Here is a 16,180-nt window from a genome sequence, read left to right as displayed (position 1 = left end):
AAAGAATGAGACCAAAGAAGAGATCTTTATCTGCAGTCAGACCCAGGGCAGTACCTGGGAATTTGTAATCAACAAACTGAACTGTTTGGAACTGAAGGCTAAAGATGGCTCTACAAACAATTACCATAGTCAATATTAACTGAGTATTTATTATGCAATTGGTGCTAAGTGTATTCCTATCACGAAGGTTAATGTTTATGTGCCAACTTGACTAGGCTAAGGGATATCCAGATAGCTGGTAAAACATTATTTCTGGGTTTGTCTGTGAGGGTGTTTTGGGAAGAGATTATCATTTGAGTCAGTAGGACTGAGTAAAAAGGATCCACCCTCACCAATGTGGGGTGGCATCACCCAATCCATTGATTCTCTCTCTCTTTTTGAGCAGGAACATCTACCTTGGACATGGAAAACTCCTGGTTCTTGGGCCTTCAGCCTCAGACTAGGAGTTATACCATCTGATTCCCATGATTCTCCGGCCTTCAGACAGGGACTGAATTATACCACCAGCTTTCCTGGTTCACCAGCTTACAGACCACGTATTGTAGATGTCTTGGCCTCCATAATCACATGAGTCAATTCCCATAATAAATTTCCTCTTTTGTATCTGTCCATATACTATTAGTTCTGTTGCTCTAGAGAACCCTGACTAATAAACATATATCATCTCTTTTATTTTTTTAAAGACTATGTATTTATTTACATAGAGAGAAAATGCGTAAACACACGCGCATGAGTTGGGGGGAAAAAGCAAGAGGGGAGGGTGCGGGAGGGGAAAAGAATCTCAAGCAGACTCCCCACTGAGCACCGAGTCAGCACGGGGCTCAATCTCACAACCCTGACATCATGACCCGAGCTGAAACCAAGAGTCAGACTCCTTAACCAACTGAGCCAATCAGGCGACCCTCAGTTTTATTTGAATTGAAAGTCAGTGAGAGTTTACTTTTGCCTTTTAAGGAGAGATATCGCTAGACCCACCCTTTGGTTGTTAATTCCTGAGAAAAGTTTCATTACTATAACCCTCATTGACCAATAAATGGCCCAGGGACACTCTTGGAAGCCTACCTCTACTCTTCACAAAGGGATTCCCTTGAGTCTTTGATCAGAGAATTCCTCAAGGAATGGGAGAGAATCTGAAGTCAGGAATCGTTTCCTTGTGATGTTTCTAAAGAGATACACTGGTTAAAAAAGCCAGTGTGTGGAACAGTTGTTTTCCAACTTAATAATCATAATAAAAATAAAATTAATTTTTGAGCTTCTCTTAAGTTCCCCACACTTTACTTATGATATCCCTCAATTTTACACAATTCCTGTAAGGTATATGGTATTATTGCCATTTCATGTATAAAGAAGCGCAAACGTATAGAAGTTAGGAAATTTGCCTAAGACCACACAGCTAGTTTGCCTCCAAAGCTTTTTCCTAGTCTAAGACACTCATTGCAACATGTTCAGAATGGTCTCGCACACACTCACACACACACACATACACGTGCACACGTGTACATGGTCTCTCTTGGATTTAATAGTCATGTTCACATCATGAGTAACTGGCACACATCATGTGTTCCTACAGCACTGGACATGGGTCTGATGCTTTGTCCTAAATGACACCCCCAGAATCTAGGTTGAGAGGTACTGTTTCTATATAGTAGCAGAGGAATGCAGGAACCCACCAACTCAGAACAAAGAGAGGGGACCTGCCGAATTGCAATAGAAAGCAGTGCACAATACCTCGTCTCCTTGCATCTCTAAAGCAGCGGCTACAACTCATTCCAAAAAAGCAAGGCATATCATCAAAGACATAAAAAAAACCCTTTTCTTTTCTCTCTGGGACAATTTGTAAGTATACTCAGGTTATACAAACACCACCGTGATCAAAATTAAGCTCCTCAAAGTAGTAAAGATCCATTCCCTGCTATAGACATGGGCAGTATGGAGTAGCAGCTTTGTGTATTCCTGAGGTGACTTACATAAGAGACAGACAAGCTTAAGGTTCATCCGTGGTTAGGGAAAGGGGTTTAGAAGGGATTTCTCATTACCTGTGCTCCATTTAGGCAGGGTTATGTCCCTCTCCACAGACCATGCCAGGCTACAGTAACTTTTTGTAATTTAAGTGGTTTGTGTTTACAAATCTCTTGGGTGACTGCATCTTTCACCTTCCAGCTGTCTTTTTGCGTATAGCCCAAGACTCCTTAAATCAGCTCTTCTATCAGATGTTCAGTTAACATTTATGCATATGTCTTCCTCCCATGGCAAATGCAGCTGCCTTTCTGGTATCTTCTCAAAGACTAGACGAGAGACGACAGACAGGAGTAGATTCCAGTGAGAGAGACACAGAAACAGCCTGATTAGCTCTTTTCACATGGAAGGGATTGGGGTCAGAGGTAGGGTAGATCCTCGAACTCTGCCGTGCTGGGGGCTCTGTGATCCTATGGGAAATCCCAAGAGCTCTATTTTAGATGAATGAGTCACTTGGAACCCTGTTTTTGGTGCTGGGAATCCCGACTTGGCAGGAAGTTAGTAAATATGCAGGCATGTTCCTAAGTGTCCATCTATGATTGAGCCCCTGGTGAGTTCTTCCCTAAGTTTGTGTCACACAAGCCAAAAATAAGCTAAAGAATCATGTCACAAACTATGTGAAAAATGTTCTGGAGAAAGCATTGCATTTTTCACTCCTAAATTCAAATGGCACCAAATTTCTGTCTTAGCTTTGGCCCCCCTGCTGAATCCCTTGCTTCAGGGTTTGGGTGTCTCTGGCATGATCTTCAGAGAGATAGGTCAGAGGTTGTCTTAGCAATCAGGGGTTCTGTGTTTGTTTACATTGTGTAGTCTGTCAATGCAGAAGACAAAATTGTCCGTATCCTTTCTTAGTGATCTGACATAATATACATTCGAGTGTTTAGTATTAGTCATCTTTCTCCATAGTCAGTGTCTGGAGGAGTTCCTTCTTTTCCCTATTATGGTCCCATTGACCAACGTTAACTGGTGCTTCACTCTGAGCAGAGATCCTGTGAGGCATGAGTTGGAGGCTCTCAGATTGACTTTGGTTTTCCACTGTTCTGACTTATTGAGATACAGTTAATGACTGCTTTTGTTAAACCAATATGTGAAAGTCCCCAGTTGTGGATCCCATTGGTCTTCCTTCTAAAACGATTATGGAAGGAACTGAAAATCAAATAAAAGAGATATTAGAGTCACTGAATTTAGGGGAGAAAAACCAGCATAGGCTCTGTGCTGGGGTTGAGGATATAAAAATGAACAAGCTATGTCCCCACTTTCATAAAGATCATAGTCTGCATGAGGCAGCATTGTGGGTCGAGCCATATAAATAAAAAATTAAACCCAGGATAAAGGAATAAGCCTCAAAATAGAAGTATGGTTAGCTGAAATGGGGGTCAATTATGCTGGATGAGGGGAGATTTGGGGAAGACCAAGAGGTGACCAAGAGGTGGGATTTTAAAAGATAAATAGGGCCTGACCAGACACATAATATAATGAAGGCACATTTCTGGCAGAGGGAAGAACATGAACAAAGGCACATATGACATGGCTGGAATCTTCAGAGAAATGAGAACGCTCAAATGTCACAAACAGCATGAGGTGTACAGGGAATAGGTGGAGATAACAAAGTCAGTGAGAGCCAGATCATGCAGGCCCTCTTGCCTGTACTTGGAATTGTGAACTCCGTCTTCCAGCAGTGGATAGTCATTGCGGGCTTTGAAGTAGAAAGGAAAATTATGTGACCACGATTGCAATTTTTTTTTCTTTTTAAAGATTTATTGATTTATTTGAGACGAGAGAGGACAGACAGGAGTAGATTCCAGTGAGAGAGACACAGAAACAGTGAGAGAGAGGGAGAGGGGCCGGGAGAGAGGGAAAGAGAAACTCAAGCAGACTCTGAGCTGAGCACAGAGCCTGATGTGGGGCTCGATCTCATGACCCTGAGATCAGACCTGAGCCGAAACCAAGAGTCGAAGCTTTAACCAACTGCACTACACAGCCCCCTCATGATTGCAATTTCTATGGCTGCCTTTCCATCATTAATTTTCAAGGTAGAAAAAGACTAGAAGGTGCATCTGGCCCCACCTTTCATGCTGTCCCAAATCTGAAATGGATGTAAAAACTCTGGAGACTCAGCACAATAAAATTTAAAAATAGTCTTTCTAATGTGATTTCCTAAAACTCTTTTTTTTTTTTTTTGATACTATTGAGGCACTAATTAAAATTAGTATTGACAATGCTGGAGTGCTATAGATAACAGGGAACCTTTATCCCCTCTTTATTTGATCCTTCAGACTTTTGCCACTGAATCATATTAAGAAGTTGAAAGGCCACTTGATGCCAGAGGTAAACCTGCCCTAGGCAGATACAGAACTGAAATAGACAAAAAAGGGCTCACTATCTCTCACCCTGGGAAACAGAAGCAGAACCCACACTTCAAGACATTTGATGCATAGAACTGTCACAGGCAAGCAATGTGTCCTTGTGCTGGTGCAGGGGAAAGAACACAAGGCTGGGAGTTGAGGCTGATAACCTAATTCTATTTTTTGCCTTGAAATGTTATATAAACTTGGACAAGTCTTTCAATTTTTTCTGAATCTCTAATATTTTTATATTTAAAATAGATGAAATACTAACTGTCCTCCTGCATTACTCTGCTAGGGCCGCCATAACAAAATACCACAGACTGTGTGGTATAAACAACAGAAATTTAGTTTCTCATAGTTCTGAAGGCTCGAAGTCTGACATCAAAATGTTGACAGGATGGGTTTTCCTGAGGCCTCTCTGTTTGGCTTATAGATGTTTGCCTTATTGCTGTATCTTCATATGGTCATATCCCTCTGTCTGTGTCCATGTCCCAATCTCTTCTTCTTATGAGGACACCAGTCATATTGGATTAAAGTTCACCCAATGACCTCATTTAACATTAATCATCCCTTTAAAGACCCTAGCAACAAATACAGTCATATTCTGAGGTACTGGGGATTAGAACTTCAACATAAGAATCATGAGGGACACAGTTCAGCCCAGAATAACGACTTACATTATTGTGTTGTTTTTAAGGGGTCAGTAAGATCATTTGTGGTTATGGTTGCCTGGATCAAATATAATTGACTGAGTTCTCCTTCTGGTTTGACGGTCTGTTCTCTTCACTAGCCTAGAACGCACATGTAGGTCTCTGGGGTTAATCTTTTTTTCCTGGGGTGTATATCAATCTACTTTTGATTATCTACACATGTGCATGTTCATTCACTATCCTATTTTTAACCTTTATTGGTTGGTTTTACCAATATTTATTTCTTCTCTGTTTGTTAACACATGGAATACTATACTTCTGAGCCCCCTTCAATCTTCCCACATTATTAAAGGGTTTATTTATTTATTTGTCAGAGAGAGAGAGAGCACAAGCAGGGGGAGCGGCAGGCAGAAGGAGAAGCAGGCTTCCTGCTGAGCAAGGATCCCAATGAGAGACTCGATCCCAGGACCCTGGGATCATGACCTGAGCCGAAGGCAGACGCTTAACCAACTGAGCCACCCAGGCGTCCCGAATCTTCCCACATTATTAAATAACATGTCCTTTTAAAAGGAGATGGACAAACCTGAGAAGGAACTAGTGAGCCTAAGAGCCTCAAAAGAGCCTGTACTAGTAAGAGGTCAGAAGGGATCATGCATTACTGCATCTAAACCTTCAGACAATGGTCTCTAGCCACCACTCCTGGAGACTTGAGTGTCTGGAGAAGAAGAAAGTCCCTAAGTTCCTTGTGCTTGGGTGTGGGTAAACCTCAAGCATGCATGTTTCTTTCTTTTACCAGCTTGTTCTTGCTCACCTTCACCTACCATCGGGCAGCTTCTCTTAGCCAAACTTGTCTCAGGCAACTCTTTGGTCAGGAAGCAGCTATTTTTAAAACTGCTTTGCTTTTAAAAGTCCTCTTGCTAATGTTATTTATATTCACTGTCCATCTTCACTATGTGGCTTGATAATTTCTTCATTTCAGAGTACATGTGTGTTGCATTGTAGAAGGAAAATGTAATAATATCTGAAACTATATAGTACTGTTGGGTCTGGCATATAAAAATACCCACCAAGGAGTATAGTAAGTATCAAAGAATTAGACAATTGGTGAATTATAGGTAGATATTGCACAGTGTTTTTAGTGATATTTGGGGAAATTGGTTGGAATTTTTGGAAGGGTTGAGAACACAGTGTGCTGCTTTATTCCTATTTAAAATAATGAAACATAGGGTCCTACCATAAAAATTCACTAGCAGGCTTTCAGGGATAGATTAGATTTGGATTACATTTGTGAGCCACACAAATCTGTTATTAGTTTTGACTTTTCATAATGATATGTTCAACTCAGTTATGTCAGAGGAAGGGAGGAGAAGAATGCAAATCTTCAAATGTCTTCCTTATTTTGCTTGTCTTATGAAATATATTTTAAGAAGATCTGTAGTTGGTAACGGTGAAGAGGAGGAGGATAGGGGAATGGAGTGATTTCTGGTAATCATTCTCAAAATAACTATAGATTTTAAAGGATATTAGTGGAGAATATATACAGTGGACCCTTTCAACCACTCAAATATTCAACTTCATTTTTAATATTAACTGTCTCTAGTGACACACACTGGCTTGAAAAGTATGTTGCTACATCCTCTGAGGACTTCATGGAGTTTATACGGCCAATAGTCTCTATACTTATTTTATGTTATTCTTTTCTGTGTACATTTCCCAGTCTCAACTTGTGGAAAAGCCTTATGGGAAGATGATAGCAGTAAATATATTCAGTGCTTCCCACATGACTAATAAGTTAATATCCCATTTTGAAGAGCTGGAATTTTGAATTTTGCCAAGGGCTTTTCTTCCTTTCTCACTTTTGTTTGGCTTCAAAACAGACTTGTTTGACTTTAAAGAGATGGTTCCTTTGACATACATGTTAAATCCTGAATATAAACTTCTCAGCTTCTCAATGAATGAGAAGTTTTTCTTGAATGTGTAAGGTCAGATTTTGTTTATCTGCATTTCATTTATTGTTGGACTATTTTATATGCCACTTCAGCCTCATTCTTCTCTAACCAATAGACATTGCCCAGTGTGGAAGTACTCTGGAAAAAAGTTTGGTGTTACCTCAAGCAAGTATCATAAAAGGCTCTCTGAGGCAAATTTGTGGCTAGGAAGACTGGTTATGAAAAATCAAGTTTTAAAAGATTAGATAATTGCTTGGATTAGATAATTGTGTGCATGAATGACTGAATCAATTTCCATTTAGGACAAAAGGGTCCTTTGCTGTTGAGAAATGGGTACCTCTAGGCCAGTTCTGAATACTAGCCTGGTGTTCTGTTTATTATATCGTGTGGCTAATGATTCTTTGTTTCCATTTGCAAACAAAAATCATATTTAGAATCATGGGTGCGATAGTCATACTAGTGCATTGTATTTATAATTCCCTTTTTTTTCAAAGAAATTTCATATTTATCACTCCTTTCTGAGCCAGGTTGGTCAAGTGGAAAAAGCATTGATTTAAGAGCCAAAGGATGTACTAAAACCAGCTGGCCTGTCTCTCCCTGGAGTGTCTTATCTTGAAGGGTCAGTGAGATAATGTGAGTGACAGTCCTTGCAGTTTTATCAAGCTAAGAACTTTTTTCACAGATCCCTTGAGCTCTCTGAGTCTTGCGATCTTCCTTAATAAAATGAGTTAGGTAGCCACTAACAGTCTCTACCTTTCTCACTTTCATATTGTTATTTTTCTTAAACTTTGGGAGGTAAGTAGAGTTAAGAAAGTGTGTTATTGTGATTTAAAATAAGAGATATATATGTGGCCTTCCTCCAGGTTCCTGCACAGAGCTCCTAAACCCCTTGGAGTTTTCCTGGGAGGAGAGTGATAAAGGTGTCTATTGTTAGGTTAATGAAGTGACTTCCTCTGGATGGGTGCCAGTTGCCAGGGAAACCAACCGTGTGTTTAGAGGGTTGGAACTTTCATTCCCACCCCCTCCCCACTGCCAGATAGGGGCAAGGGGCTAGAGATTGAGTTCAATCAGCAGTGGTTACGGATTTAACCAGTCATGCCTATGTAATGAAGCCTCCATAAAAACCCAAAAGGATGGGGTTCCCAGAGCTTCTGGGTTGTTAAATACATGGAGATGCAGGGAGAGAAGAGTGCCTGGACAGAGCATGGAAGCTCTTCCTTCCCCTCTACCTTGCCCTATGCAGCTCTTCCATCTGGCTGTTCCTGAGTTATATCCTTTTTAATAAACCTGTGATCTAGTAAGTAAACTGTTTCTTAGAGTTCTGTGAGCCACTCTAGCAAATTAATCAAACCCAAGGAGGATGGTTGGAGCCTCTGATCTATAGCCTTTTGGTCAGAAGCACAGGTAAGAACTTGGACTAGTGACTGGCCTCTGAAGGAGAGGGGGAGAAGTCTTGTGGGACTGAGCCCTTAACCTGTGGGATCTGATGCTATCTCCAGGTAGATAATGTCAGAATTGAGTTGAATTGTAGGACACCCAGCTGGTGTCCAAGAATTGCTTGATGGTATAGAAAAAAGCCCACACACTGGAATTGGGTGCAGAATCCCAAGATGTTAAAGAAAATTCCGGGGGCACTTGGGTGGTGCAGTCAGTTGGGTGTCTGCCTCTTGGTTTCAGCCTAGTTCATGATCTCAAGGTCATTGGATCAAGCCCCGCAGGGGCTCTGTGCTCAGTGGGGAGTCTGCTTAAGATTCTCTCTCTCCCTCTTCCCTCTGTCACCCCCTCCCCTGCGAGCTCTCTCTTTCTCTCTCTCAAATAAAAAAATCCTAAAAAAAAACTTCCTTTTCACTAAAGAGGAACTGAAGCAGGAGGTAAAGTGAGTGGCCTGATTACCGAGGATGAGAGCTGAGCTATCACACACTTTCCCTACCTAGCTGTGTTTTCCTATATGAGTTTGAAGCTGATGGGGCCTGTTGTATTTTAAGAGGAACTCTGTGGCTCCTAGATGTGGACAAACTTTCATTGAATGCAAATGATTTTAGAATAGAGAACAGTAAGGTCAGACCCCAGGTGCATCCCGGAGGAAATCTGATCTCAAAGAAAATTTACTGAAGCTGCTTTTCTGGGTAAAATAGAAATGTTGGGGGCTCTGAGCTGTTTGCATCTGTGAAGAGCTGCCTGGCCTATGAGCAAGGACAAAACTTGCCCTTCTAGGATTTGTCAATTGTTCAAGAAATGGGTCTATGAGAAATTTCTGCTTGGTATTCTAAATCAACCCCATTTCCTTTTAAAACCAATGGTTTTTGTTTGTTTGTTTGTTTGTTTGTTTAATCATTTTGAGCCATGAACTGCTTTGAGAATTTTATTATGGGTAATATGATCATTGTACAAAAATGCAATATGAATCATCACAGAGAATTTTTGAAAATAATTTCAGTGGGTAAAAAAAAAAATCCCCTGAATGCCATGCATAGGCCATGGGTTGGTTCTGAAATTTCAGTACACATAAGAATAATACTGGGACTCCGTTCCCAGAAATTCTGATTCATTAGGGATTAAGGAATTGGCCCTAAGATTCTGAATTTTAACAAGCACCCAAGAGAATTCTGATTCAATTAGCTGGACTAAATACTGAGAAACATTGTGATGGGGGTCCCTGGCTCTCAGTTAAGAGACACTGCCTCAGAGTGCCTTAGAACTCCAGTGTTCCTGGGGTGCCTGGGTGGCTCAGTTGGTTAAGTGTGGGCCTCTTGATTTCGGCTCATGTCATAATCTCAGGGTTGTGAAATCAAGCCCCGTGCTGAGCTCAATGCTGGGCATGGAGCCTGCTTAAGGTTCTCTCTCTCCCTCTCCCACTGCCCACCCCCCAGAGCCTCCCTCCCACCCACACCCACACCCACATACACACACACGCACACACACAGACGCTCTCTCTGTAAAAGGAAAAAAAAAAAAAAAGAACTCCAGTGTTCCTGAATACACTCCCCAAATGAATATCCTCTTTTTCTATTGCAAGCTAAAAAGAAACCCCAGTCTCCCATCAGATGAATGAGCCAAACTGGAACAAAAACCAAACACAAAGTAAATGAGATTTTGTACAGACTGAGCCAGTTTCCCTGGCTTCCTAGCCTGGCATCACCCATTCAGTGTTCAATTTCCAAGTTACTGGGTGACAGGAGGCCTGGCTTTATACAAGTATGGATGTTCCTCAGCTGCAAGAACTGTCACATAAGAATGGGCTAGTCTCAGTTCTACCATGTGTGCATGGCTTGCTCTGAAACCACATTATCAAGAGTGATTGTAAATGGGGGTTGGGATCAGAGCCAGAGAAGTGGGGCTGAGCAGCAGATCTGGAGCAAGGCAACACTGTCAGCAGAGGGCCAATCAAGGTGTCATAGGACTGGCCCTCAGGAACAGTTTGGGTAATCGAATTTGAGTTGGATGGAGGCAAGCAGTTCAAGGAGGGAGGCTGTGAGCAAAACAAAATCGTTGGTCCTATAAGATGCTGGCTAGTTACACACCCTAGACTTGACTGGACACAAGATGTTCTACATAGACCGTCACTGATGACCACTTACTATGTAGAGGTCCAGAAAAAGAAACCCTCATGGACGGTAAAATCTCTTTCATCTTATTTCTGATGACTCCTTCTTGACAACGAATTAAAAGAGAAATCCTGAATCGCTCATTCTATGCAGTCTCATGAACGATCTTCTTTCTGAGGTTGTTATCTAGTTCAGGTGGTGGAAAACTTTTTCTCTGTAGCACTGGATAGCAAATATTTTAGGCTTTGTGAACCACAATACCACCTCTGTAGTTTATTACTCATTTTTTCCTTCTTAAGATCTGTAAGTAATGTGAAAACTATTCTTAGCTCTCTGGCAGTACAAAAGAAGCAAAAAAAGGCAAAGAATGGTTTCAGCCCCCAGGCTGTAGTTTGCTGAACTTCCACTTGAGTCTCCCAACAATAGCAGTAAGATTGTCTTGTTTCTACAGGACATTTGATATATTTTTTTTAAGATTTTATTTATTTATTTGACACAGAGAGAGAGAGAGAGAGCGAGAGCAGGAACACAAGCAGGGGGAGTGGGAGAGGGAGAAGCAGGCTTCCTGCTGAGCAGGGAGCCTGATGCAGGGCTTGATCCCAGGACCCTTGGATCATGACCTGAGCTGAAGGCAGATGCTTAACGACTGAGCCACCCAGGTGCCTCACATTTGATATTTTCTAATAGCACATATAGTTCAGTGGGAAGAATAATACTTATTTCCCACTGAGAATATATCCCCTCTCTTACATACCGACAGGAGAGCCTGAAGCCATGGTATGAGAAGTCGTGTTTTCTAAACTTGAGTCCTTCTGTAGCCAGCTAATATTAAAATCTGTAAGGACAGAGTTGAATTTAACTTGGTGTCATTTGATATAAAAATTCAGAAGTGACAATGGGCTGTTTGTCCCCTTGGGGCTCTAGTTTTTAAATTTGCTTATGTGATTTTTGCTTTTATTTTAAAAATATAAGCACATTCTGGATTATTTGGATGATTATTTTATTACCTGAGTACTATCATGATATTTCTTTAAGTGCAAGGAGACATTTGAACATAAAATCCTTTTGGTTCTCACTAGTGTTACCTTATCTGTTGCCACATCAGGAGACAGGAACAGAAGTAAATTTAATAAAGGCCAAGTGATTTCACAGTTGTGAGGTCTTTTAATAGTGGAAAAATGGTTGGATATTTAATCATCACATAACCCAAGGTATGTTTAGTGCCAAACTATAGAGATCCTACAACATAGATGTTAATTCTGTGTCCTAGTTGGAGCAGAAGAGGTTTAATTTCAGTGAAAGAGCATTTTGGTTACATTCAATTAATGTTGTTACTTTGAATTTTGGTGATGATATATTTGTAAATTTGTGTATAATTTGTCCTGTTATGAATATGTGTGTGTGTGCATGTGGGTACTCCATTCAGATCAATCCCAGAGGTATTAGGAGATTATCACAGTGGTCAGTAGGAAAACTGAGCTGGGCACAAGGCAGTTACAGTCAGAATGGTTAGAGCAGGTCTGTGCTCATCCATGCAGGACCATTTTGCATAGTAGAGAAAGACACCTCTTGCTGTTGACAGATGCAGAGGCACCTGGCCTGGCCAGCAGGGATTGCCTGGATGTTAGCCTTATCAGTTTCCTCAGCTGGGCACTCTTGCTCAGGGGTATGTTCCTGTTCCAAGAAAGAAGCAATGAATCTGAGAGAATATGTGGAAATATAATCTTTGGGACCTGGTAGCCAATTAAATCTAGAGGCCAAGGACTACACCCCAACTTCTGGCTTTGGTGACCATTGTTCTTAAAATAATATCTGATTTATTGAATCCTTTGCAACAATTGCAATAATTAGTATTAGCTTTTGAAAAGCTTTGATGTAGCAAAAAAACCAAAACCAAAAACAAACCAAAAAAACCCACAAAAACAACCATAGAAAGACTATTTAAAGAGGGAAACATGGCAGCAATAGGAATGGACAAGACACCCACTGCAAGGTAGAAACCAGAAAGACTTAACCACTTCCTCTTTCCTGTGTGTTTGAGAATGTGATAGGCGTGAATCCATAGTGCCCTCTACTGCCTCACCATGCGTCTGGGCTAACATGGAACAGTGTCATCTCTTGTCACCTATACCTTTTAATGCCAGCTTCCTTGTAGATGGAGCTGTGGTTCTGGCAAGCAGAAGAATGGCTGAGTGGAAGTACAGGGAGAGGCTTTGGTGGGCACAGGGGGATAGGGGAGGGAGACCAAGCAGGACCTTGGCCTGGTCATTCCTCTCTTCATTTCTCAACAGGCAGATAGAAATATTTATTTGGGGCCGCCTGGGTGGCTCAGTCAGTTAAGTGTCTGCCTTTGGCTCAGGTCATGGTCCCAGGGCCCTGGGATCAGCGTTGGGTCAGGCTCCACGCTCAGCGGAAGTCTGCTTCTCCCTCATCCTCTACCCCTCCCCCTGCTCGTGTTCTCTCTTTTTCTTAAATAAATAATCTTTAAAAAAAAGAGAAATATAGATTTTGTGCTGGATGCTTCCTATGTCGTGCAAAATCAAGATGACAGGAATATAAGAGAAGTTAAAGCAATATTTTTCATCTGCTGAGAGCTTATGCTGATGTGGGGAGGTAGAACACACCTGCAGCACAGCAAGAACACTTAAGGATGCAAACACAGACAAATTAGTTTCTTCTGCTGATAACTGGTCTAGATAACCTCACAGTATCTTCTCACTATGAGAATATATCATTCTGTCTTTAGGAGGAGCCTCAAGTCAAGATGAAATCTGAGTGCAAGCATGGGTTTGTGAGTGCCTGTGTGTGTGTGTGTGTGTGAGTGTATTCTGTTACATTAGGGGGTGGTGAATATTAACTTGCAGAAGTCTTAGAGGAGGATAAATTAGGTCCATATTTTGGAATATGGAGAGGAGAGAACAAGAAATGCTTGGTGGAAAGGAGAGCAAATTCAGAGGCAAGAATGAACAGTGAAATTCAAACCTAGCAACAAGAGAGGTTAACAGCATTTCCCAGCTGGTGACATACGACTACTCTCTTTTAAGATGTTTCCATGCCAGAAGTCCAATTACCAAGAGCATGGAGGTGCACTGCCCCTTTAGTGGGACTTCTTAATGTTGAGCCAGGCTTTTGCTTGCTTGAGGCCTGATTACTGTAATACTTGGTCTAATTCTTTTCATCTTGAGCCCATAGACTTGGGCAAAGCTGAGCAGCTGATGTGTATTTTTGTTCTCTTGTGATGGTGAGCACTTTAGCTATTAATTTTTGAAGCTCAAAAACAAATGGTGATAGCTCTCAACCAATGTCCTGGAGCTCTCAATCAAGTTGAGAGTTTTGTTTGGTTGCATTATAAAGAGATTTAAGGACAGTTTGCATGGTACCCATTCCTTATAATTGCTGATGCTAGATACGGTCCTAGAACAAGGTGTAAATTGTTGGAGATGTCCTTGGAGACAGTTTAGTGATGATATGCCAGGTCTTTAACAGCCTTTGGTGGGATGAGCTTGGTAATAGTTATATAATGTGTGATTTGTGGCAATGAAAATGCTATAAGGATTGATGACTGTATCATAATGGACACACCTTTCAGAGAATGATGTATCTGTCCCTTTGCAGTGTTCATATATATTTAAATGAAGCATACTAATCATCATGGCAATGACAAGAATAGCTGTCAGGGATCACACTGCAGCTCTGTTTCAGCCAGTGGGGACACAGAGCAGCATTGTATAAGCAAGCCTGTGGGCCATGGAAGCAGGTTGCCTCTTGGCATCTTGTTGAGCAACCTTGGGCAAGTGACTTAACTATTCTCTGAACCTTCATTTCTTAATTATAAAATGGGGGTCCTACTAATGTATACCTATTATGATGGGAATCAATGGAGACAGCATGTGTAAATCACACTCAAGTGTTAGGCATAAAGTTAGTGGAATACTGGTTTCTTTATTGTTGTTGGATCTGTTACTCTCTTGCACTTTATTTATCTGGAATTTAAAAATGGAAGTAATGCTTCCTGGGAATGTTTTAAAACTTGTAGAACTGAGTTCTTCTTGGAAGACAGAGTAGAAGGAGTATATCAGAAGAATTAATATGTTTTGATTAGAAACCTAGTACCTAAAGCAGTTACTGCTCCCCTCCCATTTCTGCGGCCCAACACACATTCCATGTGTGTCCAAGCTTTATTGTTCTACCTCAAGGAACATCTAGTTTAGGAGCCCTCGGACTGATCTGCCTTCACTCTCTTGCCCAGGCCACCACTCCAATTCCAAATTCAGTTCCCAAATTTTTAGTCTGTAAATTTGACATAAATCCTTTTAGTAAGAGAGAATCTTTCAGATGCTTTTTGTTGTTGTTATTGATTCCAGGCTGGAGCCGTAACATGCATCTAAGACCTCCTAATTGAATGAAGGTCAAATCTATGATACTTATCCATGTGGGTCAGACTGCCTAGAGTGAGAATTATTCCAGATAATTTAGACCATATGGACACATCCCACTCCTTTAACCTTTGGAGCTCAGCATTCATCTACCTATGAGCAGAGTCTCATCCTCTCCACAGGACAGCCAACTCTTCGGCCTGCACCTGAGCTGATTTTGACCCATTGCTCATTCTGAATGGTTGAGGAATTTAACTTTATCCTCTGGAAACCTACTTGTGCTGGGCATCCCTCCTCCTTAGCCCTGGAACACTCAAATATTAAGATGCCAGAAAGATGAGAAGGAAGCAGCAAAGAGGATTGAGAAGAATCAACCAGCTGAAGTAAAACAATAACCTAGGAGACTGTGGTTTCCAGGAGGTCAAGTAAAGAAAGTATTTCAAGAATGAGGAGGGGGCCAATGAGATCAAATGCTGTTAGTAGATGAAGTAGATGAAAACTAAAAATTGATCATTGGATTTGGCAACATTGATTAGGTTAGTTTAGTGCATGATTTCAATCCTCTCTTTAATTCTTGTAAAATTTCTGTGAAGGTAACTCTTTTGTATTTTTCGAAAACAACCTAAGATTCAGGATGTATAACCTGTCCACATTCACACATTTAGAAAGTGGTAGAATTGAGACTTGAACCCCAGGTTTTATGACCCTCATTCCCATTATCTCTAATATCAGCTATTTACATTTTTGATTGACTTTAAATCCTAGGTTTCCTTTTTCCCAGGAAGTCACATTTTAAGGCTCATCATACATTGTGGATATAAGATTTTATTCCGTTCTTATGAATCTTAAGTATTAAAAAACTGGTAAGAGTTTTTTCGCAACGGGTTTGCCACCAGAAGACAGGTATCGTGAAAACCACTGCTCAACCTAAACCAAAATGGGAAAGGAAAAGACTCACATCAACGTCGTCGTCACTGGACACGTAGATTCGGGCAAGTCTACCACTACTGGTCATCTGATCTACAAATGTGGTGGGGTCGACAAAAGAACTATCGAAAAATTTGAGAAGGAGGCTGCTGAGACGGGAAAGGGCTCCTTCAAGTATGCCTGGGTCTTGGATAAACGGAAAGCTGAACGTGAACGTGGTATCACCATTGATATCTCCCTGTGGAAATTCGAGACCAGCAAGTATTATGTGACCATCATTGATGCCCCAGGACACAGAGACTTTATCAAAAACATGATTCCAGGCACATCTCAGGCTGACTGTGCTGTCCTGATCGTTGCTGCTGGTGT

At 41.2% G+C, this 16,180-nt stretch overlaps 1 long non-coding RNA gene across 7 annotated transcripts in view; it reads left to right on the top strand.

Moving 5' to 3' along the window:
- LOC145723486 (uncharacterized) overlaps positions 1–16,180 on the top strand; it is a 330,232-nt gene that overhangs the window by 46,847 nt on the left and 267,205 nt on the right. Inside the window, exon 4 of one of the 7 annotated variants that reach the window (XR_014148582.1) lies at positions 14,873–16,123. The exons of 5 other annotated variants lie outside the window; for them this stretch is intronic. This is a non-coding gene — a long non-coding RNA (uncharacterized LOC145723486). Of the gene's footprint in view, positions 1–5,390; positions 6,262–14,872; positions 16,124–16,180 lie in introns of those variants that run through there. One more of the 7 variants, XR_014148580.1, reaches the window with a different exon arrangement.

Source organism: Leptonychotes weddellii, chromosome 9 (assembly GCF_054177405.1).
Source record: "Leptonychotes weddellii isolate Sample4059 chromosome 9, ASM5417740v2, whole genome shotgun sequence".
NCBI classification, from domain to species: Eukaryota; Metazoa; Chordata; class Mammalia; order Carnivora; family Phocidae; genus Leptonychotes; species Leptonychotes weddellii.
Note: the sequence above shows the minus strand (reverse complement) of the source record. Positions and strands in the feature narration are given on the sequence as shown.